We start from the raw sequence: 21,041 nt of genomic DNA, 5'->3' as shown, positions 1-21,041 counted from the left end.
GCATACTGCTCAAGACGAAGTCCCTCCTAGGGATGCTGGTGTACTGCTGGGGGTGAGGGTGGGTATTGGGGAAGGAACAGTAGTGAATCTCTGAAAATGACCCCATGACATCATGATGTAGGGTCCCTCTAGTGGTAAGTACACATCGCCCTTTTTGAAAAAAATAATTTATCAGCTAGAGAGGTAGTGCTGTCAATTGTTGATTCTTCCATTCACTGATTCATCTCTTACTCATTCACTCAATCATTCATTAATTCTTTAACTCAATCAACCAAGAAGCATTTGCTGAATTCTTACTATGTGCCAAGCACATTAGGCACAGATGAGGAATGGAATAAGGTAAAGCTCAAAGGTGTGAATCATTCCCAGTTCCAGAGATGGGCACAGAAGCTGCCTGCTGGAGTGGAGGCACGTAGGAGGCCCGTAGGGGACCCAGAAGGAGCATCTGCTGAGAGGAGACATCGGGGTGATGATCGAGGTTCTTGAATAAAAATTCCTCCTGCTGCCTCTCCTCTGTTTTCTCTTCTCCCTCCCCTGGAAATGCTGTCTCCCCTGGCAGGGTTTTAGGTCGGAATGCAAGCCACTGCTCTTTGCTCTTGATATTTTTAATAGTAAAATAAGAGCAATAATGCAGATCCCGAAGAATGATTCTCTTTGCTCCCTTGGTGTGCTTTCCAACTGTTGTTTCATTCCTGTCTGGTCTCAGACAGTGTCCTGGAAAAACTTTTAGGACCCAGTAGCCGTTTCCTGTTCCAGGTTCCTTGTGTGTTGTTTCTGGGCACAGAAACAAATCCAATTCAAGCAAATAATGCTGTCATCGGGATCTTGTGCAGGCGTCGGAGGGGAGTTGGCCTGGCCAATGGAGTGCTATGTTTAAAATATCTAGAGATCTTCAGAAACATTTGTTTTTACTCAGAAGTGTTCATTTGATGTTTCCCTGACCCACGCAGTTTCCCTATGGGCTTAAGCTCCCTTTTGTTAAAGAAACAGATGGGAAAACCAGTTCAATTTGTGTTTGTTTTAGCATTTAAGACAGCTTACCATGAGTTGGTAGAGTTTGGACATTGCAGACAGTGACACTTTATATTTAGTGGGCACGTGACCAATTTGGAGAGATGGAAGCAGGGGCCTGCCCAATTCCACAGAATAAATCAGTGGTGGCACTGGAAGTGGAACCCTGTGATTCTACTGTGGATTCATTTAACTTGAGTGGGTTGCCCTAAAGTAGACCAAGAGAATCTCAAGTGTCAGGCAGATTTTGCCAACTGCTATTAGTTTCCTGTATACCTCCTACCTTATTTTTGCCCTTCCTCTCTATTCAAATGGAAGTGCCCCCATACACAAGTAAGCTAATATAGGCTACTATTATCTGATACAGTTCCACCCAGGGGTACCCAAGACAGTTAAGGACTGCCCCAACCCACAGCGATGACCACTGTCGGGGTCAGGGTCCTGGCAGGGAAAAGACAGCACATCCGACATGCTAATGTAATGAAGAGAGCTTAATAGTGAGACTGTTTATGGATGCGAAAAGGTAAAGGGAACTTACAAAGGATGATGAAACACCTCAGAAGAATGACATGGCAAAAGGAGGAACAGAAAACTCACCCCTTGTGAGAGCTATGGCTGTGAGAGAGCTGTGCCCACAGGCAGAGGGATGTGGACACTGCCAAAACCATGGTGAGGCAGGGAGGGAGCCAGAATAGCCAATACCTTGACCTCTGACCTCCTTCTGCGCCTTCCCATTGCTCAAACCCAATTGTGAGCTATAGGAAAAGTGAATCCAGGAGATACAGTCTGTAGAAGTTAGTCTCCTGGGACACAGAGCCGGGTGGAGAAGATGGAGGATGGTGAGGGGGTCTGCGGAAAAGAAAAATAGAATAATTAGCACCCCCCTTACTTCTGGAATACCCTCCTGACTCAGGCAATTACGATCTGTCCAAAACTCAGTATGCTGTTTCTCCCATTGGTGGCAGAAGTAGAAAATGTGCCCTTTTCAATGTGGCAGAGCATCTAGCAGCAAACTAGAAGTACTGTGGCTCCATCAGAACCCATGCTGTAGACAATAGCCTATGAACCAGCTAAGTGTGACTTCACATTGTACCACCACAGGCAAGATGATCCAAGAAGTATTTCTTTGAGTCTTTACATTTACCATTTTTGGGGATTTAAAAAATAGAATCCTGAACTAGGAGTCAGAAAACCTGGGCTCCTGTTCCAGCTGGCTGTGGGTAATCCTCTCTAGGTGTTTCCTCATCTGTGAAATGAGGAAATTGGGTTAAAAGCTGGTTTAAATCTCTTTTGGCTCTAACGTTCAGTAGGTCTTTAAATCGAAACCAAAAGACTACTATGAGGAATGACAGGTTGTGCCAGTGAATGTCTGAACCATCCTCAGACGTGCGTGTGTGGAGAGGCAAGAGGCGGTTCTGAAATGCTTAGGCCACTGGACCAGTTGGGCATCATGTTGTCAGAATCAGAAGGTGGGTAGGTGATTTATCCCCATGAAGAGGGCTGGCTCACATGCTTAACATGCCGGATGCTCTCAGCTGTCTCAGCTTGCTTCAGGGTCTTTCCCAGGCTAAGACCAACCGTAAAGATTCAGGCAAGTTCCTAACTCTGCTCTTCTCCACCCAGAGGAACAGAGACATTTGAGTCTCCCTTAAGTGCGCTCCTATCAAGGGAGATTGCTAGTAAGATGCTTTTCCTGTAGTTCCCTCTAACCTAGTCCCCAAGGGTATCAGAACCTGTAGGGTTCCCCAGGATCTCCTTTTGCCACCATCACCCAAGTCAGCTGGACCTGCGGTAAAGGGTAGACCTGAGGACACATGAGGTTTAGAAAGACAGACAGTCATGAAGTGGAGGTCTCTCTTGCCCACGAGTAACAAATGTAGGGTATGAATAGCCTGCCTTGGCCCATCTCTTTACCTGTGACTGGGACTTGTAGCTTTCCCACTGGTCAAAATCAGCCCCAGCAAGATGCACCTGTGCTACACTTGCCACTTTGTAAGAACAGCTCCAAAAGCAGTGCCAGTTACCCATCCTAAGAGCAATCAAGATTCCTACATGGCACAGTTAATTGTTGACTATGGTAACATATCTTGTTATCAGTTTTTCTTTAATGAATTCCTTAACAGATATCATTAGACATTAAGTGCTACATTACTTCCTCTAAGAAGAAATAGTTAAGGAAACGATACACAAAAATTCTATGTCCTGAATCAGTCCTGAATGCCCTCTTCAGTGATCACAAACCACACTGTGGAGTCATGTTCTCCCTGGTGGTGTGCTCATGTTAGCTTCTTTGGCTTCTGAGAATGTGTGTCTTTGAGGATGGAATTTGAAGCTACAATTATATGTACACCCAAAAAAGGAGACAAAAGACTTTGAATTCTAAGGAATTCACTGGATCCCATAAGAAACACATAGCCATGATGAGAAATAGATAAACAGTCTCAGTTTGGCAGCACCCTGTGTAGGGAATTAAACTCACAACTTCCATATTAATGACACTTTCACATTTAATTTCCTGTGTGCCACGCTGAAAATGCATCCATTGAAAGTGGAATTTCACTCCATAGAGCTGTCTTACTAAGTGAATGTGTGTGAGGTTGTACCTGTCAAAACAAGAGTCTGGAAGCTCATTTAGAACTATAATTTGGGGTAGGGGGAGCAGAGGGGATTGTACCATGTAGGACTATCACTTTTCTCCATGTCATTATTGCTATTAGTAATTGGTTACTCATTAGCACTAAGCATTAATTATTAATATTAATAAGAGCTGTTTTGAGAACCAGGAGCCTGCTCTCTGCTGTGTCCAGGATGGGCCATTCTGGATCATCAGCTTAGTGGGTGACACGCTAAACGCAAAGGCAGATATTGACCCAGAAGCCAGGAGCAGGCCTGGAGTCCTATCGGGAGCCTCTTGTTACAGGGGCCAGGCCTCCTCTGGCCTCCAGACAGCCTTGCATAAGTAGACCAATGGCCCCTTGAAGAGAGCAAAAGGGCACATTATCTGTAGGGGAAATGCAAGTGTCAAACCTGCTATTCAAAGTCAAGTGTGCCCCAAAGACGGGCAGCATCGGCGTCACCTGGAAAATTATTAAAATGCAGAGTCTTAGCCCCCATCCTGAACCTCGTGAATAAGAGTTGGCATTTTTACATAATCCCAAGGTGATGGATATGCACATTTAAGTTTCAGGACCACTGCCGTAGCCTCTGGTAATTCTCCAAATCTGCTGCACATTAGAATCTTGTTGGGAGGTCTGCAAAATCCCAACGCCCATGCTTTACCCCAGACTAATAAAATCAGAATCTTGAAGGTTGGAACCAGGCATCAGCATGTTTTCAGAAGCCCCCGGTGATTTTAACAGGCAGTCAACTTCGAAAACTTCTGATCAGGGAGAGCGTGGCACTAGATCAACTTAAAACCTTTTGAGAACTTTGAGAACTCACATTCTAGTCCTTGGAGTAGATGCAGGACTGCCACACGCACACTGCATACGGGTGATCCGCATCGACCTGGAAGCCTCCCTTTGTCAGCCCTCTTTCCCTCCCCTGCATGCGCGCCCCTGTCCTCCTCCTGGAGCACCCGAGCACTCAAGGATCCTTGGCCAGCCTTGCTTGGCCCAACATTTTCCTGCTGCCTCCCTGCACTGCACTCCTTGCTGATTCTTTTCCCCTTCGGGTGAGACCACCTGTTTAAGGCGTCTCTGCTCTCAGGCAGCCCCTGTGCTTCTCAAGCTTTCAGTTATCTGACGGAGGTAGAGGGGCTAGGTGGTGGGAGAGGCTGAGGAGCCGTGCTCTAAATCCTCATTCACTTTAACAGCAGCCTCTAAAGACAAGGACCCTGCTAGTCTTTGGCACTTAGGGAGGGTCCATTTCTTATCTCTAACCTGATGATGCTAATACCTACCTTACACTGTTTATTAAATTCTAAAGCACTTATCACATACTTTCGTATTTCCTTCTCCTCTTCATGATGTGAGCAGGCCAGAAAGGAGACCATTATCATGGAAGTCAGTGGATAAGGTCAGAGCTACCCTATGGGAAGGCAGAGTAAGTCAGAAACTATGGATTTGTGATGGGACGTTCTCCCCACCTTTGAGAGACTATTAATTGTCCCCCCAAATCCTTTCTCCTTTCTTTCATAGTAAGATAATTTCTCTGCTGGGCACACTGTTGCTGAGAATAAGGACTACATTTCCCAGTCTCCCTTGAAGCTAAAGATAAAAATGTGACTGAGTTTACATGTCAATTTCCACGAACCTCCCTTGAGAGACAGCTTGTGCCTGCTGTTGTGTTCCTTCTTCTTTATTCCTTCCTTCATCCTCTGCTTGGAATAAAGGTGCAGCCATCTTGGACCATGAAGAGGGGAACCATTGCTTAGGGATGGTGGAGCAGTTGAGTTGGAAAGGACCAGAGTTCTTCAGATGTTTGAGGTACAGAGTCTTGAGCAAATTCCATTTGGACTTTATTTACATGAATATGAAATGAACTTCCATCCTGTTTAAGTGACAATTGTTTTGACCTGACACTTGCAACCAGACCTAATCCCAACTGATGTATCACCTGAAGCTTCTTCTCCACTGGCCAAATTCCACTTCTGAAGATTTATTTCTTTGAACGTTGAAGACTTGTATCACTCGTCAGGAAAGATTGGATAAAATACAGATTCCACAGGTTGGGCTCATAGCTTACATCTTTACAAGCAACATTCTTAGCAGGTTGTCCAGCCTTGGGAAAGGTGTGTGGACAGCACCAGGGAACTGACAGGCAAGGGAGGAGAGTCGAAGAAAATCTACCCTTTTGCCCTTCTCACCATTCTGCCAACTGCTGTTTTGGGACAACTCGTCTTGGGGCCATAAGGATATGGGTTGATTATTTTGGATGCTGTTGCCTGATTTTTCCCAATTTGTTTTTATTACAAAAATTTGCTAAGACATAAAAAAACTGAAAAAAACTTTTACTGTAAACACCCATACACTCACCATCTACATTCAGCTGTGAACGTTGGAACATATTTGCTTTATCACAGTCTGTCCATCTATTCTTCCCTCTGCCCATCCATCAGTCTATCCTTTTTTGGTAACTGATTTCAAAGTAAGTTGCAGCCATCTGCACCCTTCCTGTTGAATATGTCTCTGCTACCTACATTTTGTTCATTTTTACAACTTCTTCTCTGTTTTTGTTCAAGCCCATTTCCCTGCAAGGAAGGAGAGCAGGGAGTTCAGGGCCAAAAATTATGACTTACAGATCTGCATAGGGTTCGTCTTTCCTCTTCCAGCACCTGAAGTTACTGGGCAGATAATGGAAGTAGATGCCAAAGTCAGACAGAGCTGTGCTGTCCTTCTAGCGAGATCTTGCCTCCTCACTCACTGTTCCTAAAGTTGCGCTAAGATGGTCCTCTAGATTTCCTTGAGCCCTGTAGCTCTCTCCATCCTTGCCTGACTCCTGACGTTTACCTCATGGCTTACTAAGTTACAAAGATCATTCCTCTTTAGCCGGAATCTTCTCCATTCTTCTCTTCAACTAGATCTTCCTCCATAAGCTCTGCAGTGAAGCCTGCCTCCCTTTGTCCCATACCTAAGGCAGCTGTCCAGGTGTTCTGTACCTGTCAGGTCCTACCCACGGCATTCTAGAAAACCAGTTCACTCCCCTTCGCTCACACCTCACCTTTTGCTCCGTGCCTCCTTTCTTGTGCTTTCTGGGGCCGCAACTCAGCCTTCCTCAAAGCCTCAGTCTCCTGAGTATCCTCTCTCCCACTCTCCGGAAACCCCAGGACATCAGACCTCCTGGAGCTGAAGAGGGAGTGAGGAATTCAGGGTTAGATGCCTGGATTTTTTACTAACGAAACATGTAAAATACCTAGAGGGATCTGTTTGATAACAGCTGCTGCTGATTGAGAACTGACAATGTGTCAAGGATCATGTAAGCACTTCGCCATGTGTTATCACCTCATTTTATCCCTCTAGCCACACTTCGAGGTAGGTACTTTTACTTCTCTTCCTATTATGGGTGAGGAAACCAAGGCTCAGAGAAGTTAAGTAACTGACCCATGCTTACACAGCTAATAAAAGTCTTCTAGAAGTATTTTTTGTATCAAGGAAGCTCAGGTTGGAAAGAATGATTTTTGTGGAGAATTTGGACCTAATACTTCATAGAGCTACAGTTATGTTTATACTTTCATGTTGCTATGTTTTTGTTTCTCAAGACAGTGTTTTTCCAACTGAATTTTCAGACCCTAAGTGCTCACAAACATTCTCGTGTTTTACTACATGTTCTTTGAAAGGGCTCTATGCATTCTTCCAGTGCGAGAAACACTGGCTTGGAGGCCAGGGGGTGGGTCTGTCCCTCCCAGTCTGTCCTCTCCTTATTGTCATGGACCCCCTAGACTATAATACAGGCCATTTAGGTAGCTCTGTCCCTGAAGTTTGGTTTCTCAGTCCACTGACAGTAATTTTCTTACCCATCTCATCTGTGCTTTGGGCTGGAAGTGGAGCCAAGAAAGGGGCGAGGACTCAGGGAAGGGGAGAGAAGGGAGGGACTGTATTCCAGGCAGGGCGAAAGGCATAAGCAAAGGCCCAGAGGTGAGAATTTGCTGGAGCATCTGGAACAAAGGTGAGGCTCGTCACTTGAGGTGGCAGGACTGAACAGGGAAGTAACAGCAGGAAGGTCTGCGGGCAGCTTCTCTGCAGAGCCTTGAGTGCCAAGCCAGGGAGTTTGGATGGCGCTGTAGGCAGTGGGAGCCAGAAAAGGAACAGATGAGGAGGACCCACTAGGGTTCCAGTCTCCAGGGACACCTCAGAGGCCTTTGGTGGAGGCAGGCACTGCAGCTTCCGAGATGGGAGCAAGTGAGGCGAGGAGTGGACCTGAGGGGTCCTGAGCCCATCCTGCCCAGCCCGCCTGGAGAGTGAGGGGGAGAACAGGCCCTCTGGGCCTTTCCTTTAGCCCCGGGAAGGAAAACACGAGTGCTGAAGATGGCTCAGCTCTCAGACCCTAAATATAGTTTTTAGCCGTTCTTCTGAAAGAAAGAAAATTGTTTAATTCTACTTCTTGAGCTGCCCTTTGCTTCAGTGCAACCTAAGCTGGAGAGAGGGAAAATAACTATTAACCCAGAGAAGTGAAGTCAGGGAAACTCAGTGAATGTGTTTCTCACAAGCCCGGGGGCCTCTTCCGAGCTGCTCTCGCCCGCACGGGGAGACCAAGAGCAGCCGGTTCTCTGGTCTAGTGACCATGCCCGCCCTCCTGGGCATGTTCACGTCCAGCTCCACCGGCCGCCCCCGGAAGGCAAGAGCTCCCACTCCTGCCCAACCTCAGCGGCCCCTCGTTATGTCACCGCCATCACCTCCCTGCCTCCCCAGGATCCTGAAGAAAGCCAACAGAGCAGTGGAGGGATGAAACCGGGAAAGCAAACTTTCCCATGTGGACAAAGGACAGATAAGGAGAGAGGGACCCAGCGGCAGGTCAGGGACTAAGTTGGTCCCCAAGCCCCTTGGCGTGACCGAGCCCCAGCACAGCTGTGACATTAGCAGCCGGCATTTGAGGCACAATAATAATTCTTCAGATCAAAGCAGCTCCGTCTTTAGACAATTATAGTAAAATTGAAGCTCTCCTCTAAAAGAAACACATGCTCTTGTTGTGTTTTGCCCTCTCCCCCTCCTTATTTTATTCTTTATGAACAAATTGGTTTTCAGGGCTATAGAAAGAACCGATTGGAAGCTTAAACTCTCACTGTCTGCCCAGGGGTGGATTTGCAGGGGTGGAGATGGAACATCTGAAAGCTGATTTTTTTTAAATTGATATCCAAGAATAAAAGAGAGAATGGTAGGAGAAGCTGATCAGGAATGAATAAAGTCTCCTTTTAGGCTGAAGTAACCCCCTCCCCCATCTTCCCTCCAGAAAAGCCGGACTGTAATTGCTTGCAATCACTCGGCACAAATTGTCTGCTCGTATTTGCTTTTTAATTTTGTATAATCTGGTCCATTTCGCTCTCTCTGCCTTTGAGCTTAACCTCTCTCTCTCTTTTTCTCTCTCTTCCTCTTATTCCTTCTCTCTTACTCTCTCCCTTTAATTCTTCAGGGCTGTTCAAAAAATTAGTAATAATTCCCAAGGATATTTGATGGCTTTTACCAAGCAAAGGCACTCAGGGAAAAGAAAAAAAGAAAACAACGTACACACACACGCACACGCACACGCACACACACACACACACACACACTCTGAATGGAATGGATCTGGGCTGCATCTGCTTAAGTGTTCATTTCTGCATCCAAAGTATGTTTATTTTGATGCATTAATACTGTTTTTAAAGGCATGGTAGACATTTTAATAAATAAATGGAATGACCACAAAGTGAGCAAAAAAAAAAAAAAAAAAAGCCAGAACAAGAGAGGTGGTTTCTCAGAGTCCCTGTGCACCATTTTCTTCTGCTTTTTGAGCAGGTTACGTCTGCCAGCCCCACACGTTCCTCCTGCTTCTTGCTCTAATGCACATGCCTTCTGTGGAGCCGGCTGCACCGGCCATCCTGCCGCTTCCCCAGCCAGTCCTTGCCCTTGTTCTCCTGCCTGTGCTTTACTTATGTGGGGGCCAGTGAACCTGCAAGGAGGCACATCAGTTCGTATTGCTTACTTTCCAACTATGTGAAAGGTGTTAGGGAGGTGAGGGGGCATTTAGATGGAGAAAAAGTTCAGGGGAAAAATCCTCAATGGGCAGAGGAAAGAAGAAAAAAGGAAAAGATGTGGGTGTAAGGAGAAAACCAACAAAATTAAATGCACAGGTTATACTGGAAGTGATGGATATAGCTGAGACTTAAATATATGCTTTCTATCAGCACCATACGCCCTGGTCCTTCTGGAAGAGAAATAAGTTGCCAAGAGCAAAAACTTCAACAGAGCATCATGGCTGAGAGTTTGACTTCTATCCTGCCTCTGATCCTTACTGTGTGTTGTTCACAGCTTACCTAACTTCTCTGTTCTTCCATTTCCTTTTCTGCAAAATTGGGATGATAGTATAACCTTCCTTATAGGGTTGTTTACATTAAATAACAAATGTAAAGTGCATGGCAGTTGCTTGGCATGTTTTAAGCACTCAGTAAATATTAACTATTATTATTATTTCAGTTTAGTAGCAAATGGCTATTTGCTATTTGATATCAGTCAGAATTTAATCACAGAAGCAGATACAATGAGTATTATGGAATAAGGAATTTACTGTAGACATCAGAACCTTGCACAGTTGTGCAAGGAGCTGGGGAAGTAAGATCTGGAAGGAGAGTTGGAGAAAAAGAGAAAAATCACTGACCCCATTGTTTCACTGGTGAATTCTACCAAATGTTTAGAGTATTGACACCAATTCTACATAATTTCATCCAAAAAGGAGAAAATACTTCCCAATTCATTTTATGAAGTTAATATTACCCCAATACCAAGACCAGATTTAGACAGTACAAAAAAGGAGAACTACAGACAAATATCCCTCATGAACATAGTTGTAAAATCTTTAATAAAATATTAGCCAATAGAATTTCATAATATATAGAAAGAATTATATACTATGACCCAGCAGGGTTTATCTCAGGCATGCAAAGCTGGTTAAATATTCAGAAATCATATAATATATTCCATCATATCAACAGGCTAAAGAAGGAAAATCACATGATCATATCAATTGATGCAGAAATAACTGACAAAATTTAATACCCATTCATGATAAAAACTCTCAGAAAAATAGGAATAAAGAGGAACTTATTCAACTTTGTAAAAGGTGTCTACAAAAAACCTACAGCTAATATTATACTTAAGGATGAAAGACTGAATGCTTTTCCCCGAAGATTAGGAAAAAGACAAGGATGCCCCCTCTCACCACTCTTATTCCACGTGTGGATGGAAGTTCTAGTTAGTGCAATAACATCAAAAAAGGAAGCAAAAGGCTCACAGGTTGGAAAGGAATAAATAGAATTTTCTTAATTTGCAGAAGACATGATTGTCAACATAGAAAATCCCAAGGACTCTACAATAAATAAATTTTAAAAAAATCCCCTAGAATAAATAAGCGAGTTCAGCAAAGTCACATAACACAAGATAAACATACAAAAATCAACTGCGTCATTATATACTAGCATTGAACACATGAAAATCGAAATTAAAAATACAATGCCGTTTATAATAGCTTTTAAAAAATGAATACTTAGCTATAAATCTAACAGAACATGTAGGATTTGTATGTTGAAAATTACAAAATGCTGATGAGAAAAATCAAAGACGCTCTAAATAAATGGAGAGAAAATACTATGTTTGTGGTTTGGAACACTCAACATAGTAAAGATATCAGTTTTCCTTGAATTGATACATAGGTTCAACGTAATTCCTGTCAAAATCCCAGCAAGTTGTTTTTTGTAAATTTAGGCAAGATTATTTAAAAATTTATATGGAAATTCATAGGAACTAGAATAGCTAAAACCATTTTGAAAAAGAAGAATGAAATGGGAGGAAATCAATCTACCCAATCTAAAGACTTCTTATACGGCCGCAGTAATCAATATGGTGTTGTCACACAGATCAATGGAGAAAATAGAGAACCCAGAAATAGACCCACACAAATATGTGTAAATGATTTTTGACAAAGATATAAAAGCAATTCAATGAAGGAAAGATAGCCTTCTAGCAAATGTTGCTGGTGCCGTTGGATACCCATCGGCAAACAAATATGAACTTCAACCTAAGTTCACACTGTATACAAAAATTAACTCAAAGTGGATCACAGAGTTAATGTAAATCATAGAATGATACAATTTTTAGGAAAAAAATCAGAGAATCTTCAGGATCTAGGTCTAGGCAAAGATTTCCTAGACTTGACACCAAAAGCCCGATCCATTTAAAGAAAACTTAATAAATTGGTTCAACAAAGTTGAAAACTTTTAATCTGTGAAAGGTCTTTCTAGGACGATGAAAAAGATAAGCTGCAGACTGGGGGAAAATATTTACAAACCTTGTATCCAACAAAGGACAAGTTTCTAAACTATGTTAAGAATTAAAACTCAACAGTAAAAAAACCAACAATCCAATTAGAAAATGGGCAAAAGACATGAAGAGACATTTCACCAAAGACGGTATGTAAATGGAAAATAAGCACAATGGAAAGATATTCAACATCATGAGCTACGTGGGAAATATAAATTAAAACAACAATGAGATAACATTACACATATATTAAATTGGATAAAGTAAAAAGTAGTGACAACACCAAATGCTGGCAGCGGTACAGAGAAATCAAATCCTTCATACATTGCTGGTGGGAATGTAAAATGATACAACTGCTCTAGGAAACAGTTTGGGAGTTTCTTAAAAACTTAAAAACTAAACATGCAATTATACAACCCAACAATGGTACTCCTAGACATTTATACCAGAGAAATGAAAACATATGTCACACAAAAACGTGTACATGAATGTATATAACAACTTTATTTGTAACAGTAAAAAACTGGAAACAACCCAGATGTCCTTCAATGGGTGAATGGTTAAACAAAGGTGGTACATCCATACTATGGAATATCATTCAGCAATAAAAAAGGAGCAAACCATTGATATACACAACAACCTGGGTAGATCAGCAGAGAATTATGCTGAGTAGAAAAAGCCAAGCCCGAAATGTTACATACCGTGTAATTTCATTATATAACATTCTCAAACTGAAAAAAAAAAAATGTAGAAATGGATAACAGGTTAACGGTTGCCAAGGATTAAGGAGAGGGTGGGGACTGGAAGGAAGTGGGTGTGGCTATAAAAGGGCAATTGGAGAGATCCCTGTGGGGATGCAGTTGTTCTGTATGTTGACTCTATCGGTGTCATAGCCTAGTTGTAATGGTGTACTGTAGTTCTGGAAGATGGTATCATTGGAGGAAACTAGGTAAAGGGTACATGGGATCTCTATTATTTCCTCAAATGCACATGAATTAACAATTATCTCCAAAAAAAGTTTAATTAAAAAAAATAAATAAAACAGCCAGGAGCTCAGTGCATCCAGTGACTCCACAAACTTTTCCACATTAGAAATAAAATGAACTTTTTGTGTTTGTTTTCCGTAATGTTGTTTGGAGGAATTACTCAGTATATCTCAAATAGGTGCCTCTTATCTTCTATCTTACTGATATCCATCAATGATAGGTAAGTGTGACAGAAAGAGCAGAAGTGCTACAAAAGCAGACGGATGAGTTTGTCTGATTACTTCTGGTTAACTAGGCAAATGAGCTTCTTCGGCAAGTCATTTGGAATACTACAGACTAGGATATTTATTCTCCCTGTCATTGAAGGCAGGTTTCAGTTGCTACAAATATGAAGCCTTATTGCCATGTTTCAGTTACGTTGGCTCCTTAATTATTTAAAGCAGGAAAAAAGAGAGATTTTTACAGAGCAGGCAATTGGAAATCATGTTGTGTTTTTACCAAGAAGGAAAATTATCATACAAAAGCGTAAGAAAATGAGATAAAGATTGAGGGTAAGGAGCCGGAGGAGGTAAGATGGAGTAGAGAGAGGGAGGTGACAAGAGCGTCAGAGGAGAAGCTCCAAGTTCAGGTGTAAGAATTCTACCTGCGTGTCTTAGGCAGCATGTAACCACTGAGGGGCTGAGCATGTCTGTCTAAAAGGAAGAGACAAAAAGAAAGAAGGGGAATCATGAGAAAAAAAAGGAGGCTGGAAAGAGGAAGTAAGATTTCTTTAAGGATAGATTTTTTTTCTTTTTTAGTTGACTAAAGAGGGGACAGAAAAATGAAAACCAACAGCCATTACCAGAATATGTAACGATTGTGGGTTGGGGTTGTGAAACCAGCCCATAGAAAGTCACAGAAGACACTTCTAAACAACTGAATTTAAGGGCCCCCTTCTCTAACCTGTGTCAGAGTCTCCCCAGGAGGAGCCAGGATAGAAGGATACTATAACCAGATTCACAAGGATACTATAGAAGGATACTATAACCAGATTCCTAAGCTAAGCTGTGTCCTTAGAACTTTCTGTATGTTATCTCATTTAGGCATCACCATGAAGCAGGTATTACTTTCTCATTTTATAGGTGACTGAGTGAGGTTCAGAAAGGTTAAGTAGCTTGCCCAAGGTCATTCTGCTAATAAGTAGCAGATCCACATGGAAGGAAACGTTCCAGCTCCCGCAGTGCAATCAAAGCCAGGTGCTTCAGGGCTGCCACTGGTGGGAGAAACATTGCCTGAAAGGAAAGGCCAGACCTCATTTTCTCCATTTTTGATGCCCAGGATTTCCACTCCCACTGGGGTCTCTATTGTTACCTCTTGACTTACCAGGCTGGTTTGAAGGCAAATGCTACCCCATGGAAGAGAACAGTCATTTCCTCAATTAAAATCTTGCAAAATTGGCAGAGGACGATATTGGCTGTGAGGGGAGGGTGGAGGAAAGGGGGAGGAGTGAGCCTTCCACTCTACTCAGAAACACAAGGTTCAGCCACGCTCTGTATGCGGTGGTCCCCCTCCATTTCTAACTCAAAGGGATCAGTGGATTCCCTTCTTCCTGAGTGTTCTCTCTAGTCTGTCTGATCCTAGAGCCCAGGATCCCTCATTACCCACGCTGAAGAAAACTTATGAGGTAACCCTTTGACCATTCACGTGCTTTTGCCTAGAAGATAATGACAAAATTTGAAGGGGAGGTAGGCAGGGAATTATCAGTACTGAAAGTGTATGCAGATGGTTTTCAGTAGTTGATGCTTAGTAATTCTTTGTTAAATAAATTATCCAATGCAGCTTGATTTAATCTTTCTATCCAGATAGAAGGTAAAATGACATCTGGATCCCATTCTCTAGGCCTTGGAGCAGCTCTTCGTTCATTTCAAGGTTGTAATTTTCATTCTCATGTCAAGGTAGCTACTTTTAGAACCAAAACAGAAGAGATGAAATTTTCTGACTTTTGAGTGGCACCTGCTTTCCACCAGAACTGGCTGTGGTCTTTTTCTATGAGAACATATTGTCCTACATTTTCACAGTCTTTAGCAGTAAGTGTTCTGTGTCAAGAGAGTAACAAGGAGATTGAATTGTTGTGGATGTTTTCTAGAGGACGTAGTCCCTATGATGCTTTGGTTTGTCCTTATCTTTTTGTTTTATGAAGTACGGAAAGCGATCCACATAACCACACAGCCTTTCCTATGCTGCCGAAGATAAGGAAGGAAGGATAGGGGAGGGAAGGAGGGAATGAAATTCTTCAATTTGGAAATGAATCCCAGTCTCCAGCTACTTTAAGAACCTGACAAATTGAGAAAGCTCTTTTTCGTTTCTTTTCTTTCCAGGAACTTGAAAAGGGAAACAAGGAACAATTATAAAGTATCCCTGTCTCATGACCCTGTCAGATTCTCAGGGAAATGAACTTATGGAAGGCTGCAGCACGTCCCAGCAAAGGAGGTGAAAGGCTCCTGACTCTTGAGAAGGACCTGCCTCCCTCTTTCAGAGGGAGAGCTCCCTTCTAGTGCCCTGATCTTTCCTGGACTGTTCAAAGACAGCAACTATGGCCTCCTGGACTGGAGAAGTCTGACGAGCAATTTTTCCCAGGTAAGTGATACTTCTGCTTCAGATTCTAAGAATTCTGGTGAAGAAAAAGGTCAGCGATGCAATGTGGTCTGTGAAGGCGCACCCACCACCTTGGGTGGTAGGGCACGTACCGCAAGTGAAAGTAATGCTGGGAGCCCTCCCAACGCAGGTTAAAGGATTTCTCCAGCCCCCTCACTCCTCCCCACATCAGATTCCCTCTGTAAAAATAAATTGGTACCTGCTTCTTAACAAACAAACCTTTGAGGGCAAAAAAAAAAAAAAAAAAGCAATATTAAAAAAAGAAGAAGAAAATTACATGTGTATTTTCTCCTGACACAGTTTTAAAAGCTGTTTGTAGCTGATTTACAATGCTCATAGTATTCAGGTTTTCATCTGAAATTCTAATAGTGCTTTGAATGGTTTGGAGCTTTTTAGAAAGTAAGGGGAATGAAATGTCTTTATTGAACTGTGAGGTTTTACTGGCTTCCTCATAGATGTCCTGGGTTTCTTCTCAGTGTCACTTTTCTTTCCGTGGGGTTTTTGTCGAGTTGTTATGGGCAACAGAAGCAACATGGAGTGGGAAGGAGGACCAGGTAGAACCCTCCTGTACAGTCCATTTATGTAGCCACCTGCGTCTGTATTTTCCACACCATAGTTTGCATGTCCCTGTGATATGTGAATGAAATGGAAGAGTTATCTTTTCCATTCTCTCAAGAAATTCTCTTCTAAGAATACAAATGTAAGGTTCCTTGGAAGTATTTGGACCTCTCAGGTCAGAGGTGCTATTTTTTATGGACTAAATGCATTTGGCTTTCTTCCAAAAGCAAGTATTGGCTGATAGGAAAGCCAGGCCTGTGCAAATCTTGGTTCCTATCAAGAGGTCATGCTTTAATTTTATGAGCTACTCCATCTGCGATGGACACCAAACAATGCTATAATGGTTTAAAAAAAAAGACAGTCAAGTCGGAATTTGTAATGATAAGCTTCCATTTGTAAATCATTGAAGAAAAATAAGTAGTATGTTCTTGGCATGAAAGGTCTCATTCTCATTTGGTCTGACCTTGGCAAAGATAAATCAAGGCCCAGGTTAGTTTTCTATCGCAGTTTTTGTTGTTGTTGTTGTTTGTTTTTTGGTTTTTCTTTTGTTTTTTACTGCTTTATGCTCTAATATCCTAGCTCTTCCAACACTGTTTTCATAAATGATGGAAAAGTCTTGAATATTTGCATAACCTTATAGAAGATTTATAGCTGAAAAGATAGGATGTTCCTTATGCAACCAGGTATATCTTTCTTCTAAGTGTTTGTAGTTGCTTCTCACTCCTTTTCCTTAGCCACACACCCTCTTTTAGGGGGGTGACCTTCCAACTTGGAAAAGGAAACAGTCATTGTGAAGGTTTTGATAGGTTGAGGAATGAATAGAAAGTGAGAAATCGAGACATGTGGAAGCAGCTCTTTTGAGGGATTTGGTGCGAAAGTGAGAAGAAAGAACCTCAGTATTTGCCAACTAACATGAGCAAAATTCCTGGAGAGACTGGTAGGTCTAATTTGGTAGAATTTGTTAGGTCTAATGGTCTCATTACTGTGTTTAGGGATTCAAAGAACACGTATAAAATCCTCATGAGATATTTATTTCCTTTGGATTGTCATCTAGTTTTACTACTAGTTTTATTAAGTCTGTTGAGTTTACTTCAAAGATCCCACCATCTTTCTATCATCTGTAAAATAGTTTCTGGTTGAATAAGGTTCTGTCTGGATTTTTCTCTCTAGAATAAAAATGACAGGTATCTGAGATAGTGGCAAAGGCAGGCCAGCATATTAAAGCATCTTAGGAGGTTCCGTTTATCAACAGTGTGAAACAATGATTTCATTATGCTCACAAATTCTCTGGGTCAAGAATATGGATAAGGTGCAGTGGGGACACCCCATTTCTGCTCCATAGGGTTTAGGGCTCAGGACTGGTTAACTGAAAAGGAATTCTTGGCTCTGTTGGCTTCAACTCCTCTCTTCATGTGACAATATTTCTGGCACCTGAAGAAGCTGGAAAAATGTTTTACCTACCTAGGATTGCCTGCATGCATGCTGTCTTTCTGCCAGCTAGAAGAGTTCATTATATTTTTAATGTGATTAAAAAATTAAAATAAAGTAGTGATTTTTATATACAGACGTTGATGAAAGATGTGCTTTTAAAGCAGTAAATTAAAATCTCATTAATATTTCAGTGAGAATATTTTGTGCTTATCTGTTTCATCTCTATTTTTGACCTATGGCTTAGAGTTCACAGCATGAAGGAGATGGTGAAATCTGTTCACCATGAAATGTTAATTATAAGTAAATTACAGCACAAACGTTCAATCAACCACATTAATTCCACATAAAGTGAATTATTGTAGCAGAAAATTTTGAAATGTGACTGAATTTTGTAATCTTCAGTTTCCTTTTTCTACCTCTTGCACCAACCCTGATTCCCACGTGTTTATTCCAGAAACTCTGAGCTCTTTGTGTAGAGTTGAGCTCATTCTACCCACTGTGTTTTGAAAGTTAAATACAGTGGACACACACCCCCATCTCTCCAAATGATTCTGAATTGTACGTAACTCTATTTGCCCCATGGCAACTTAAGTGAAAGTTTTGATATTTTTCTAGCAGAGAGTTGGGCTTTTAACAGGAAGATGTTGGATTTGTCATATGAAAGAGTTCTCTCCTAAAATATGATCAAAATGTCCTCCCATATGATATATATATAATTATAACATATATTAGTGTTTTAATTATCATTTTATAATATAGAATATATGTTATAATTTATATATTTATATATGTCACTATCTATATAAATGTTATATATATGTGTGTCATTTTCTCCTGGATTTAGGTCTGTTTTAAAGTTATAATCTTCTTAAAAATTGCTTTTATGACCAAAAACAATGGATCTTCTATCTGAGATCATTTCTTAGTTAACAGAGACATACGGAAGGAATCAAAATCTTAGCCAAAGAGTAATAATAATTTAGAATATTCTTAAAACATCCAGACTGTACGTGGCTCATTCTGTCAACTAAGTTAATTGTTCATTAATAACAAAAATACGGATGCTTCCTTGAATAAGAATGCTTCTATATATTTATTTTGTAATTAGAAATAGGGATGCTGCTCATTATTAACAGGATATTTAATGCAGTGACTAGATGCCATCAGGTACTAGACTTTAGCGAACCCACGGATTTTGCAAAATACTTGAGGGTGGGGGGAGTTTTAATTACTTGGTGCAACTAACAGCCAACTGAATTCAAGTAACAAGCAGTGTAAAGAATAGCATAATAGAGGTTCTCAACTCCTAGTTATCTTTTGGTCTAAGGTATTTTGTGATGGATCTGGTCTGCCTCCTTCCACTTATCAAGGTATAATGTATCCCTATTGGATCTAGAATTTTAATGCTGAAAGTGTGGATCATGTTCTGAAGGATCCCATTCAGATCCCTAAGTCAGAAGCTGCCAACTCTTTCCTGGTCTCATCTCACTCACTGTGGCAACATTATTGGTTAAGTGTCTTCTCTGTGATCTTATGAGAGCTCCATGACTTAATGTTACATGAAACGTACATAACACCTATTGTTTCCTACCAAGGTGTGTCTTCTGTATTAAGGATCAGCGTTCCCATTAGTTGAAGGTAGAGTCTTTGCTTTGTTGCCTCAGATAAGTATTAAATTTCATTTAATACTCTTGAAACTCAACAGAAGGCTGAAACAGCCAAGAAAAAGAGAAATGCTTTATAGACTGCATTAATAAGGAAGATGCAGAAATGGGAATCATAGTACCATTAAGAGAGAGAGACTCCCGCTATAAGAGGGATGAGGGAAAGAGTTTCCAATCTGCGAATGGCAGAAGCTGTTAATCTGCAAATGTGTGCAGGCACTGGTCAGTCCTCCTTTGACACACTCAGAAAACCTTGAGGATTAAAATTTCTGAGAGAGTCAGAATTAGGGATCTGGTACCATTAAAAGAAGAGGGGCATCTGCTTCCTAAGAAGCTAAACCTTCTAAAGAAAATAGCAGAATTAACAGTGTAGTAAAGTTAAAATGACAGTTTCTTGAATTTGAAACCATATGCAAAAATATGAAAAAATTAAAGATGATGTGATGCTTCTAATAATTTTCTTCCCCTGTCTTTATGCCCTAAGTTTCCAATCTGGGCTCTTAGCATCTCCCAGCTTCTACTTTCCTTTTCTGCAATGTAGAAAATCATAAATACATTTACAACAAGGTGTTAAATACCCATATTTTTCTTTTATAGAATAAATAATGACTAGCGTTTTTATAAAAATTATACATATTACTTCATAAAATTAAAAATGGTAAAGTACAAAGAAGAAAGCACAATTTCACTAAAAATTTCACTGCTCAAAAATAGTCATCTTTCAGATTTGGTGAACATTTTCCCAAGCATTTGTTAACCATGTATATATAAAAGAAAAGAGAGAAGAGTGAGAGAGACAGAGACAGAGAATGAACGGTTCAAAGAGACTGAGAAAAACAGATTTTAAAAAAAGGGATCAAGTGTGATATAATAACAAGTATTAAATGTAATGGTACTAGACTTTGTTATATTAGAATTTAACAGAAAAAATTATAAAAGAGAAACTGAAGGAATTTCTGATCCTCTGGAAAAGAATATTTTTCACTAGAGTATTGTTCTTAAATGATCAATCTATAGTTAAGAAAAAAAGATTAGGAAAAATTATTGTCTAGATCCATTATTGTTTAAGTTTATGCTTCAGTGTTGTAAAGTATTGGTTGACTCCCTGCTTTAAAGATGAGAAAATTAGCGTACAGCCACCCAATTTCCTTCCTCTGCTTCCTGTATTTATTGGTTATTGCTTTACTTTGTCATAGTTTTTAACATTTGTCAATTTGTTCTGAACCATAACCACCACATTAATTTTGTCATATTTTTATACTTCTGTATTCAAATACTGGTTCAGTGCTCAACTCAAGTTTTTAGATCTGTGTTCTCCATTCTTTTTTTTTCAGTTTTGATTTCTCTTTTAATTGGATAGATTTTATCTTTAAGTAGACTTTTAGAGGATATTTAGATACCATATTCTAAGTTCTTGCATGCTTGAGAATGTATGTTGTCTTTATACTTAAGGTGCAATACAAAGGCATAGAAAATAAAATAAAAGTAAATAAACAAGAATAAATGAGTAATCGAAAGGACACTTTAGCTGGCTATAAAATTTTCAGATCATCCTTTCTTTCCCTCAGAACTTCGTAGACTTCTTCATTGTCTCTTGGCACTGAGTACTGTTCTTTAATCATAAAGTTGTCATTCGTATTTTGTTTCATTGGTAGGTGAGCTTATGGATTCCATACTCTGAGTTCCTTCACATTTGAGAATGTCTCAAAGTTGTGGGTACATCTGAACATCAGCTTGACTGGGTATGATATTCTATAGAGCGTATAGATATACTTCTATAAAGTACAGATATACCTTTTTCTTTAGAACCT

Source organism: Balaenoptera borealis (genome assembly GCF_965194805.1).
Source record: "Balaenoptera borealis genome assembly, chromosome: 19".
In the NCBI taxonomy this organism is placed as follows: Eukaryota; Metazoa; Chordata; class Mammalia; order Artiodactyla; family Balaenopteridae; genus Balaenoptera; species Balaenoptera borealis.
Note: the sequence above shows the minus strand (reverse complement) of the source record.